Source organism: Centruroides sculpturatus, unplaced genomic scaffold, assembly GCF_000671375.1.
Source record: "Centruroides sculpturatus isolate CEXI.00-Female unplaced genomic scaffold, Cexi_2.0 scaffold901, whole genome shotgun sequence".
Taxonomy (NCBI): domain Eukaryota; kingdom Metazoa; phylum Arthropoda; class Arachnida; order Scorpiones; family Buthidae; genus Centruroides; species Centruroides sculpturatus.
Window position 1 is genome coordinate 181,395 of NW_019385090.1, and position 12,516 is coordinate 193,910.

The window sequence follows — 12,516 nt, forward strand, 5'->3', positions numbered from 1 at the left end:
TAATGAATTGCTTAAATTTTGGTCCCTAGAAAGTTTGCAATTAGGATATTTACTGTATAATACTTCAACAAACAAGACTTTTGTAGTTTTGAAGTTCAACTTAAATTTCTAAAAGCTTTCTTTAGTTACAAGTGCATTTCTTAAGAGGAGGATGGATTAAAATAAAACAAAATAGAAATGCATTAAAATATTATAATCTATATTATCTTACTCTTTTAAACAAAATCATAGCTTATTTTGAACATTCCTCATATATATATATATATATGAGGAATGTTCAAAATAAGCTATGATTTTGTTTAAAAGAGTAAGATAATATAGATTATAATATTTTAATGCATTTCTATTTTGTTTTATTTTAATCCATCCTCCTCTTAAGAAATGCACTTGTAACTAAAGAAAGCTTTTAGAAATTTAAGTTGAACTTCAAAACTACAAAAGTCTTGTTTGTTGAAGTATTATACAGTAAATATCCTAATTGCAAACTTTCTAGGGACCAAAATTTAAGCAATTCATTAAGTAGGATGGTTTGTTAGTAGGATGTATTGCACAGCCTCAGTCAGTGGTGTACTCTGGGTAGGCCAAGGGGTCCTGGCACCCCAAAGTAAAAGGAAAAGAAACACTAGTAAATTTTCCAAAAACATTTTTCTAATTAAAATTCATTTTTTATATATGTTGTACCATGTCTTCTATTTCTATATTACTTATGAATTAGCAGTCACATAAGGTGGCAATTTTATTGAGTTCACATTAAAAATTTTTTTATCCATTCAACTAGGCTCTCCAAGTTTTCTCCCTAATCTTGAGTGTGCACTGCTCAGTTATAGGTTTCTAGGAACAGTCACTTTCCTCACCTGGCTTTCATACCAGGTGAGGAAAGTGAATTGAATGTATTGTACATTGTTAAATATTATTTGTAAGCTATTGTATTTTTTTTCTTTTATGATAGCACCCAATTGTATTTAATTGATTTGCTTATCCACTGCCTTCTACAAGTTTGTGTAATAAATAATTCCAAAGATAATTTTGTTAGTTAATTTATTCTAAAAATAAAATATGATAAAACATACATTTACTTAATGCTGCAAACAACTAATTTCTCCAAATGAATTAATACTTATAACAACATCCAGGATTACTCATCTGTGGTCAGACTATATACATCTTATGTACACTAGGGTTTCTTGTTTTCTGATCTTTTGTTTGTCCCAGGATTTCGGTAAAAAAGTGAACTGTTTCCTGCGATCCTGAGAAATCCTGGGATAGAATTAATTATTTTTAAGATATACAAAATATCTTGAAATCANTAATAATAAATAAATAAATATATATCTAAAAATGCTAAAAAATTATTTAAATATTATTTTCCACCTTATAATCTCGAAAAACGTATTAATAAACATTACTTCTAACGAATAAATAAATTTCTATTGGAAATATTAAAATATAGGGAGGTGTTTTGAGCTGCAAGCAAAACAGTGACATCATCATGCATCATTAGAATCTGTGATTCAAACACCCATGCGTTTTGAGTACCGGAGGAAATGGATGAATGATATATAACATCGGAAATCTGTTTATAGTTAAAGGAAATCTTACGGTAATTTAAAAATGGCAGATCGAAGAAGAGCCGAATTAGAAAAGAAGAAGCAGAAATTAGCTATGATGAGAGAAGAAAAAGAAAGAAGAAGAAGAGAAAGGGAAGCTCGAGAGGTATTTTTCATTTAAATATCACATTTAATTATAAATTATAAGCAATAAAAATGTATTAACGTAATAATATTATTAAATCGTATAATACCACGAAATTTTGAGTTAATCATTAAATATTTGTAAACAAATGACTGGTGTTTCCAAGACATTGCAGGTTTCTCTTATTTTTTTAATAGGCCATATAATATCATGTCGTCCTAAATATGATTATGACTAGTTTTTTAATAAATTAACGAATAAATATAAGTAAGGTAATTATTTTTAAAGGTTTTTCTTAAGTTGTTTGTTTAAAATTATTATATCCTACTTTTATATATTGTTCAATTACTTAGAATACACGGTAAGACTGAAGCGTCATACTTTTGAACTTATCAATATTCGTCAGTGTTAACTTGTGGCAATGATACATTAGACAACAATGTACTGTACAGTACATGATGAATGTTACATAATTACTTGTATTGCAAATTGCCACTATAAATTTGAATTATGAATAACTTTTACTGATAAACATACATTTGTAGATTAATAAATAAATTCTAAAATTTTACAAAAATTGAAAGGCAGTGAAACAACATATTAAATATTATTTTTTTGTATTTGGAAAGTATATGGTACCAGACCCAAATATCCTGCAAGCTTGGGACTGGAAGTAATCTGGATTTCTGGATTTTCCAGTTTTCTGGACACAGGCTAAATACATATTTATAATATAAAGTAAAAAAATGGAAAATAAAGAGCAAAATTGTATTTAAAACATATATGCCAGCAAACGTGTGTAAATGACATTGTGATGCAAACCAGGGAAACCAAACCAAAGGATCCGCATGGTAAACTATAGATGTACTGCACTCCATCAAATTCAAAATTAGCCATTTTCTGATAATTCTGGATTTCTGGAAGCCAGATATTTGGTCCAGTACTGTACTTAGCTCTCAGAATATTTCAGAAGAGAATTGAAAATTTCTGAAATATTATACTTATCCATTGTGAACTGTTATCTTTCAATAAAATATATAATATTAATGAAATATTTATATAATATAATTTATATATAAACATTTTCAATAAAATATATAATTTTAATTAATAAATGAATATTATCCAGTTACTCAAATACTAACACTGTTTTTGAATATCATATGAAATTATTATATAGATTGAGATTCTGTATTACAGTGGAATATCCAGGATTTTGAGAATACAGGTGCTATTCAAACCAGATTCAGGTGGAAGAAGGCATGTGACTCCTCTGTCATTTTTCAAAGAATATTATTCAGTTATTTTAGAATTACTTTAGTTACCTAATCTTATCTAATTGAAAATCTGCAATATTTGTTATATTTATTTTAATTATAAAGTAATAAAATTGATTGTTTTGGTATAAAGAGGGTACTCAGCACTGTAAACACTCTCCTGTATATCCTGTATCATTAATATAAAGCAGTTTGTTAATTTTCAAGTTTATATTTAACTGTTTATATTATAATAGAGAGGTTGAGGCGCACGTTTTAAACGTGTAAACGTGTACGTGTGACGTTCGGCGCCGCTTTCCCGTAAGCCTAAAAGTTTGACGATGGTGTTTGGAATGTCGAGCGTGATTCCACCGACTATCCAAACACCATTGTCAAACTTTTAGGCTTACGGGAAANCCCTTTTTGATTCAATTGATGTGAGTGGAATCATGTTTAATGCATTTAAGAGAAGATAGATGTTATGTATTTTTCACCTGTAGCCTTGAAGATTTCTAGTTCATTTGCAGAATTGTTGTACTTTTTTTACTTTCTAGTATTCTTGATTTGTTTACCGTGGCTGCTTTAATAGAAACATCAAGCTTAGCCTAATAATTTGGAAGTTTGTTTGTCTTTAATAATCATGTTTATGAAGAAAAATTTCATACTTGCAGACTTCATACTCATTTGTATCCTTGCCCAATTTGCACAACTTGGCGTTATGCAGTTATTGAAGCTACTGGGCATGGTTAAAAATTAAGACAGCATAAGCATAATTATTCAAGATATTACAGGTTCTGACAAGTAAAGAATTTTCAGAGTCCTGCCACAAATAAGCTTTATATTGATTATTGACCATTTGTGGCATGCCATAATGAGCAAAAATTTAAAAAAACTAATAAGCAGGTTTAAAATTAATAATTACAAATGTATTCTGACAGTTTATGGGTTAATAATTATACTTTCTATTTGCAAAATTTTCTCAACCTTAACACAAAATAAGATAAAAGAAATTTGTTGGATTTCTTGGGATGAGAAGAATTTCCTGGGATATTTCTCTGGTTAAAAAATGTACACTTGTATATGTACAGTTACAAATTACAATATATGTTTTATTAAGTGTTTGAGAAATATTTTTCAATAGTGATTTGCCTCACTTGATTCTTGAATTCCATAAATAATTTCATGTTATCTACATCTTCTGATGTCAGAAAGAATGCTTCCAGTGTTTGCAGTGCGGCATTCACATCACTCCTCCTTGTCCTCTTAATTTCATCATCCTTTGCTTTAGTTGTGTGCTGCTCTAATTCTGTACAAGCATTTTCTGTCTCTATTTCTTTTAAAATCAAATTTTTATCAACTTCCACAAAATTGTTGAATGCAACTCCTTCAAGCTGTATAACACTGAATATGACCTCCCAGTTGCTCTTTTCTCCATTGGTATTTTCACTGATATGAACATCCATTTGTGTTGTAAAACTTTTGTTGATCCCTGGTATTCTGCAGGCCATTGTGTTTTGGAACAGTGGAATTTACAGTTAAATTACCTCATATTGTACAAAGAGTATATTGAAGAATATGTATTGCAATATACTAACCCCAATAAATGAATGCATGGGAAAAACTGTTATAGCTGCAATTATTTAAATGTATGTCAAGTCTTCAGAGGCAAAATTTTTGTGAAGTTTGCCATGTCAATAACAGAAGGCCAAACTGCAGGGAATATGATGTCAAGTTATTAGATCATTTTTTAGAGTAAATAAAAAAGTGATTAAAAGTCATTAAAAAACCATTATATGACATCTGTGTAACACAGTGTTACCTAATGATTTTTGGAAAATGATGTCATTAATTTCTCCAATATGAAAAATTCTTGAGATGTGGTTAGAGGAATGAGTTCATTAATTAGGATATCCCACTGAAGACTTTATTTTTTGATGAAAATTACATGTTATTAAATAGGGAGTAGGTTTTGAGCCTCCAGAGTTTTTGTTTGTTAATTAAGGTGTTTACTGTACATTAAAAAAAATTTTAAACTTTGTTGGTTTATTATTTTTGTGTGTGAAATGTTTATATTCACTGAAGAATGAACATTTTGTACATAATAATATACTGCAAACAATCATAATGTTTCTTAATATGAAATGTTTCAATAAGATATCATTTTTGTGATTTTTTTTTTTGCATTTCTATTATATCACATTTTAAGTATTGATATGCCTACAGCATAAAAAATTGTTTTTTCTCTGTTGTTGTTCTGTTTGCAAACACAGCACTTTCTATTGTTATAAAAAAATAATGATGAATCCATTAGTTACATGAAGTTATATTACATGAAGTTAGTACATGAAGTTATATTGTCAATGCTTAATTTTGTTTTTTTTTCTCACAAAATCCATTGCAATTAAAATAAAATAGAAATGAAATTAATTTATGCTAAGCACTGAAAGTACAGTTACGCCATACAAAAGAATCTGTTTATATGCTAGTTATAATTTATTATTTTTAAGATTGTATCATTCACATATCTTTGATCCTTACAAGTTGTGTATTTGAAATCTTTCTTAGATTTTTTTTGCAGGTGAATAGCTTTTATAAATAACTAAATAATTGCATTATTTTATTGATACACCTGCTATAAATAACAGATCAAACAACAAAATCATCATAGCATCAGTTATAAATATCAGTTTGTTAAATAGTCACATTTTCACTTAAGTATCTCATGTACTTTTTTGCTTTACTAGAATATTTTACAGAAACAGAATTTATATTTCATAAAGTAGTGCTGAATTTTTTTTTAAACAAAGAGAAACATAAAGACACTTTAAAATAAATAAAGAACATAAGGAAATCAGTAAATTTTAAATTGATTAANTAAATTATAAATTACTTACTTTGTAACACATCTTTAATCAAGAAGGTATTATACTTATTTTTTTACTACCCTGGTTAGACAAATGGAAAATATTACATGATAAAATTTAGAAAGTTAAGAATTAAAAATTTTGAAAAATACAATTAGAAAATTATATTAGTGAACAAAGTATAGCTTTTCTATTTACTACTGGATGCTTTTCATTAATTATTAATTACAAATTGTTTCATATATGCAGATTTTTCTGATTGTGGTGGTTTCATGTAATCAAATTATTTTTTTAAGAATGAATGTTTCTGATTTCCTGAATACATTGCATCATCTATTTTGGATATTTTGAGTTATAAAAGTCAAAAATACTAGAATTGAAAATATGTGCATTTTTTATGTAGTAAAAGCTCCAATAGAACAGATATTTAATTCATTTTTTAAGATGTATTTGTAATTCAAAACCAATATTTATACATATGTAAAAATTAAAGTTCTCAAAAAATTTTATTATACTGTATATTGTTTATTACACATACCGTATTATTAGGCAGACCATATCATGTACAGTACAATCCAACTAGGGACATATTTAAGAATCAGTAAAAATGGAGTCTAAAACTGATCGAATTTTAGTTATTTTTTTAAAATTTGTTTATTTATCAATTTATAAATTTGTTATTATATTGACATGTTAATAAAATTGTTCTATTTAAAGTTTGATTCTACAATCAAATATTAAAAAAAGGAAAAATCAGAGACTGTCCCCAGAAATTGAGGATGTCTGGTTACCCTGTATATTATAGATTTCAGACAAATGGTTTAATGAAAAAATTAATAAATTTATAATGATTTAGAAAAGTGCTACTCAAATTGTGGTCCGCAGTCCAGCAGCACTAGTCCGTGAACAATTTATTACTGGATTGCAATGAACTGAACTCTCACTTAAAATTTCATAATTTTATATTATGTTAAAGGCATTTCTAAATTGTTTTATTAGGTATTTAAAAAAAAACCATATTATTTTACAACTTTTGTTTTTCTTGATTATTTAAACACTTGGTGCCAGGGATGGGTTGGGGAATTACTTGAAAATGTCCCACAATCTCATTTTTTCAAAATGATTAGAACCAAATTTTATGTTTTTCTTTCTAAGTCAAAATTTTAAAAAATTCACTTGAACTCTAATCTCTCCATTTTCTAATTTTTTAAAAATTTCAATTGGTTTGTAAGGATTTGAAATGAAAAAAACACTGGTCATTGAACACAAAGTTTGAGAATTACTGTTNTCTACTTACACAACTAACTTCAATTTGCAGAATCCTTAATTTTTTTGAAAAAATTAAATGTATATTTTATTTATCTTTAAATTTTACTTTTTAGAATGGGACGATGAATTTCAAGGTAATAATCATGAATATATTATATTTTTAATATTTTTAAATGTTACTACTTGATTTATTAGGTGTTGTAAACATACATTTTGACTTTATATATGTATCTAAGAAAATTCCAATAAAAATTAAATAAATAGAAAATGCTTTTTATGGAGTATAAAATACACAAAATTGAGCATTCAATGTTTAACATAATTGTTCATTTTCAGATATAATTCTGTTACTAAGGAAATATGGGAATAGATGAAAAAATAGAACAGAAGTCTCTAAGACAATCATAATCTCATCTTCATTTTAAATATAGTTTAACATAACTCAAAACTGTGGATTCATAAACAAAAAATAGCATGTATTCAAAATTAAAATTTGAAGATGAAATATATTCTTTCTTTCTTAGTGTCCTGAAGTTAGAAATTTTCTGCATCTCTCTGGATGACTTCTGACTTCTAATCATTTAAGAATTTAGATTATTTAATTGACTTCTGGTTTCTGAAACCATCTGCATTTTTAAATAAGTCACCAATCAATCAAAGAAGTGCAGAGAATTACCAACCCATAGGTGGCATGCTTATCAAGTGCAGAACACGAAGATGGAATATGTTTGTGCTTCAATCTTAATTTTGTATATATGTTGTTATTTTTCTTTTTAAATCCACAACATTGAGTTGCATGTTAAATTATATTTAATGTAAAAATGGCATTGTGGTTCCTTAGAAATTTCCATTGTATTTTTTTTGTATCTGTCTCTACACTTCCATAGACAGAAGTACATTTGTTACACAGACAGAGTTTGACTGAAGATGAACAATTATGTTCAAAAATAATAATGTTTAATTTTTTAAATTTATCTATATATATATATGGACGTGTTTGTGCCTATATGTCAATCTGCAGCCAAAACTACACATCCCACATGAATGGTGTGTGTGTGTGGTAGTAGCCCCAAGTCTGCCATCGTATACTATGGTGGTTGCGTCTCGATAGCTATAAGAGTGTGAGAGATATGGGGTTTGAAAGTGGTTGACTTCGAAAATGTGTGACGTTTCAATGAGAACGTTCCAGTTTTTTCTAGAAAGTTCTAGAACCTAGAGATGAAATTTGGTATACAGTTAGGGTACATCATCAAAACACACACTAAGAAGGGATTTTTCGAAATTCCCTTGTGCGGGGAGAGGGAAAGCATTAAGACTTAACCGGGAAAAATGGCTTCTACTGTACTATTTTAGATGTGATATTTTGTTTTTAACTGCGTTTTAGTAGGATATAACATGGGAATGCACACTAAGAAGGAATTAGGCTTAACTGGAAAAACAACTTCTACTGTACTATTGTAGATGCAAGTTTTTTTGTTTTTAATTATGTTTAGTCTTCATTGAGTACTTAGCGGTATTAAATTGATAACATTTCAGACGTTTTTATAAATATTTTTTATATATTTCGATTTTTTAACCAAATGTTCAAATCGCTTTAAATTCAAATTTCTTTTTGCATATTGGTTCGATTATAGAACGATTATAAACGTTCCAGAAAATTTATTAAATTAAAAACAGTTTGTTTGATTCTCAGCGATTCTCATCATTCTCAGCAGTAGGTGTTATATAACAATTACTGTGGTTGTTGAAATATTGAATACAAGTGGGGTTTGCTTGCAAAATGCGCGTGAGCGAAGCTGCAAGTAACAGTTAGTACTTTATAAAAACACTTTCTGTTTATTCTATTTTATATATTAGTGTAGACTTCACAATAGCTTACAATGATTATTTTAAATTTTAAAATTTTGTAATATAAGATATATTTATTAAAATTTATAAAAATTATTCAGTTCCTATTTGTGATGGATTGGTGGAAGATGGTGAACCTTCACCTTTGTCTCAAGATCTAGACACTCCAATACTATTTCCAAATGGTCTTACTTTACCAAAAGTTCCTGGAGTACCTAATTTAAATGCAATATCACAAACAGGAAATTTAGAAGACAAGCCAAAAACTTCAGATGCAGCTAATAAAAAACCAAAAAGTAAGTCAATCAGATTACATAATAAAAATAATTAAAAAATTAATATTCTATATATAGGGTATCTCTTAGCTTTCCCTTTCTTAATTTTTAGTAATAATTTTGAGAATATAAGCATGTGTATTGAAATGTGAATAGGTTTAATAGAAAGCACATTTCAAAAACTTACTTACATATTGTAAAATCAGTACATCTACACATGTGCTCCCAACATTTCATTTAGGATATCCATTTGTACTTGATTTCAGTCCATATTCAATACAACATGTCAGATGTCAAGTTGTTAATTTCCTATAAGATTTACATCATATATGCATAGAACCACAATTGTTAGTGCAAAAGCACATGAACAGGCATTCTCAGTATTCCAAATACATGAGTGGCCTTGCAAATGGACTTTTCTGGACTTTGGACAAATGGTTGCTACAGGCCTTCCACTTGTTCCCCAGAAATATGTTGACCTTATCCATGACTTTTGCATATGGATTCTGTAGCCAGAGACTTTGTGCCCATCATATATTGACTTAGGATCAGGAGATGATTTCTTGTAGACACAGCAAAACTCATGTTCTACTTACACAACTAACTTCAATTTGCAGAATCATGATACAGTCTGCACTTTCTCTTGCAGTGTCTTCATTTACTTTAACAGAACAGCAATGCCACCACAAGTTAGTGGTGGAAATTTTGAACACATGTAACTTGAAGTATTGGCTGATTTTTCAAGAGACATTTCATTAACAGTTATCTTTATAATTTTTTCATTTCATAGAGACATTTAAAACTGGAGAGATTTGAGTGGGACACCCTGTATAGTTCAATTACAATTCTTATCAAATTGATACAGTAGATGTACTATTATATAAAGAAATTTAAACAATTTATTTTAGGTAAAAATCGTCAAACTAACCATTCATTTCAAGAGAATTTTTCAAAACATCGAACGATAGAACGGCATCACATGTTCCATATTCCCAAACGTAAAAGTTTCCACGTCATAGCGGAGGTAATTGAAGATTTTTTTTTTTTTTACATTCGGGAATATGGAACACGTGATGCCGTTCTATCGTTCGATGTTTTGAACAATTTATTTTATTTAATCAAAACCAAAATGTATTTTTTAGCTTTGATTAAGAATTGTCTGGCATTAGTGTTTGTTAAGAAATGTTATATCATTCTCTGCAAGTACTGTACATAGAAATATTAATATTGTAATATCTATTCTTTGAGATGATAACTTGTTTTAATATTTTAAATAATAAAATTAATATTATTATCCTAACAACATAAAGTGAATGTTGAGGTTATGTTTTGAATAAACATGAACATACAGTGGATGATTGGTTAATGAACAGTTTGGACAATGAACACTTTTGCGAAAGATTTTTATGTTTGGACAACAAACACATGTTCAGATAAACGAACACCTCACAGAACAAACACAAGAAACGATGCCGCATTTAACATTTGTAAAACTATATTTTAATGGCATCTATGAATGGTTTATGGAATGAGACTTTCACATTTGTATGCATAACATTTTTTGCACCAGTTAGTTTCTGTTCTTTGAACTTTTTAAGTGTTTTTCTGAACTTTTTATTTAAGAAAACTGATAATATTATGGGGCCTAAAAAGAGTGGAGTGTCCAAGAACTGTGTTCACTATAGAAACTAAACAAGAGATAATAGCCAAGGTAGACAATGGGAAGATGTCTGATGTAGTCAGGCAGTATGACTTCAACAGGTTTACAGTAAGCACAATCTTAGCTAAGCAAGATAAAATCAAAAAGACTCAAGCAGATAAAGGAGTAACGAAAATCACATCTAAGAATCAAAGATGTGCCATCCATGAAAAAATAGAGAGATTGCTTTTAGTTTGTTATTACATGTAAATAAATGCAGTAAGAAAGGATATAATTTTTTATTTATTTTTTGAGGTTTTCAGAATGAATTAATCAAATTACCATAAAAATCTATGGTAAATTGATAATTAGTTAATGAACAATTTGGATAGTGAACACTGTCTTGGAATGGATTATGTTCGTTAACCGATCACCCACTATATTATAAAAAATTATTATTTATTTTCTAATTATAAATTGAACAGTAAAATATTAAGCATATTTTTGATGAAATATATTATCAAAAACAATATGAATTTATTACTCTACTATAAATTTTGAATTATTATTTATTCAAAAACTTAGAAATCTTAGCAGTTTACTATTAGTGTTTTATTTTGCAAATAAAAATAAAATGCTTAGACAGTCTTATAGAGTCAGAAAAGAACTTTAATGTGTTAAATATTTTTGGAATATACTGTATACTTCAAATCCTAGCCTAAAATCATTATTAACTCAACAAATCAAACACTTTCTCTGTTTGTAAATTAAACAACAGTGTGGATCAAACATTTGTTCAATTTCTGTTGTTTAATCTTAAAAATATTTATTATATTAAATAAATATTTTTACTCCTTTACAACTATTTAAATGTTTACCTTTATTTTCAAATTTATCTATTTAAAACTTTCAAAATTGAAATGTGAATAGGTTTAATAGAAAGCACATTTCAAAAACTTACTTACATATTGTAAAATCAGTACATCTACACATGTGCTCCCAACATTTCATTTAGGATATCCATTTGTACTTGATTTCAGTCCATATTCAATACAACATGTCAGATGTCAAGTTGTTAATTTCCTATAAGATTTACATCATATATGCATAGAACCACAATTGTTAGTGCAAAAGCACATGAACAGGCATTCTCAGTATTCCAAATACATGAGTGGCCTTGCAAATGGACTTTTCTGGACTTTGGACAAATGGTTGCTACAGGCCTTCCACTTGTTCCCCAGAAATATGTTGACCTTATCCATGACTTTTGCATATGGATTCTGTAGCCAGAGACTTTGTGCCCATCATATATTGACTTAGGATCAGGAGATGATTTCTTGTAGACACAGCAAAACTCATGTTCTACTTACACAACTAACTTCAATTTGCAGAATCATGATACAGTCTGCACTTTCTCTTGCAGTGTCTTCATTTACTTTAACAGAACAGCAATGCCACCACAAGTTAGTGGTGGAAATTTTGAACACATGTAACTTGAAGTATTGGCTGATTTTTCAAGAGACATTTCATTAACAGTTATCTTTATAATTTTTTCATTTCATAGAGACATTTAAAACTGGAGAGATTTGAGTGGGACACCCTGTATAGTTCAATTACAATTCTTATCAAATTGATACAGTAGATGTACTATTATATAAAGAAATTTAAACAAT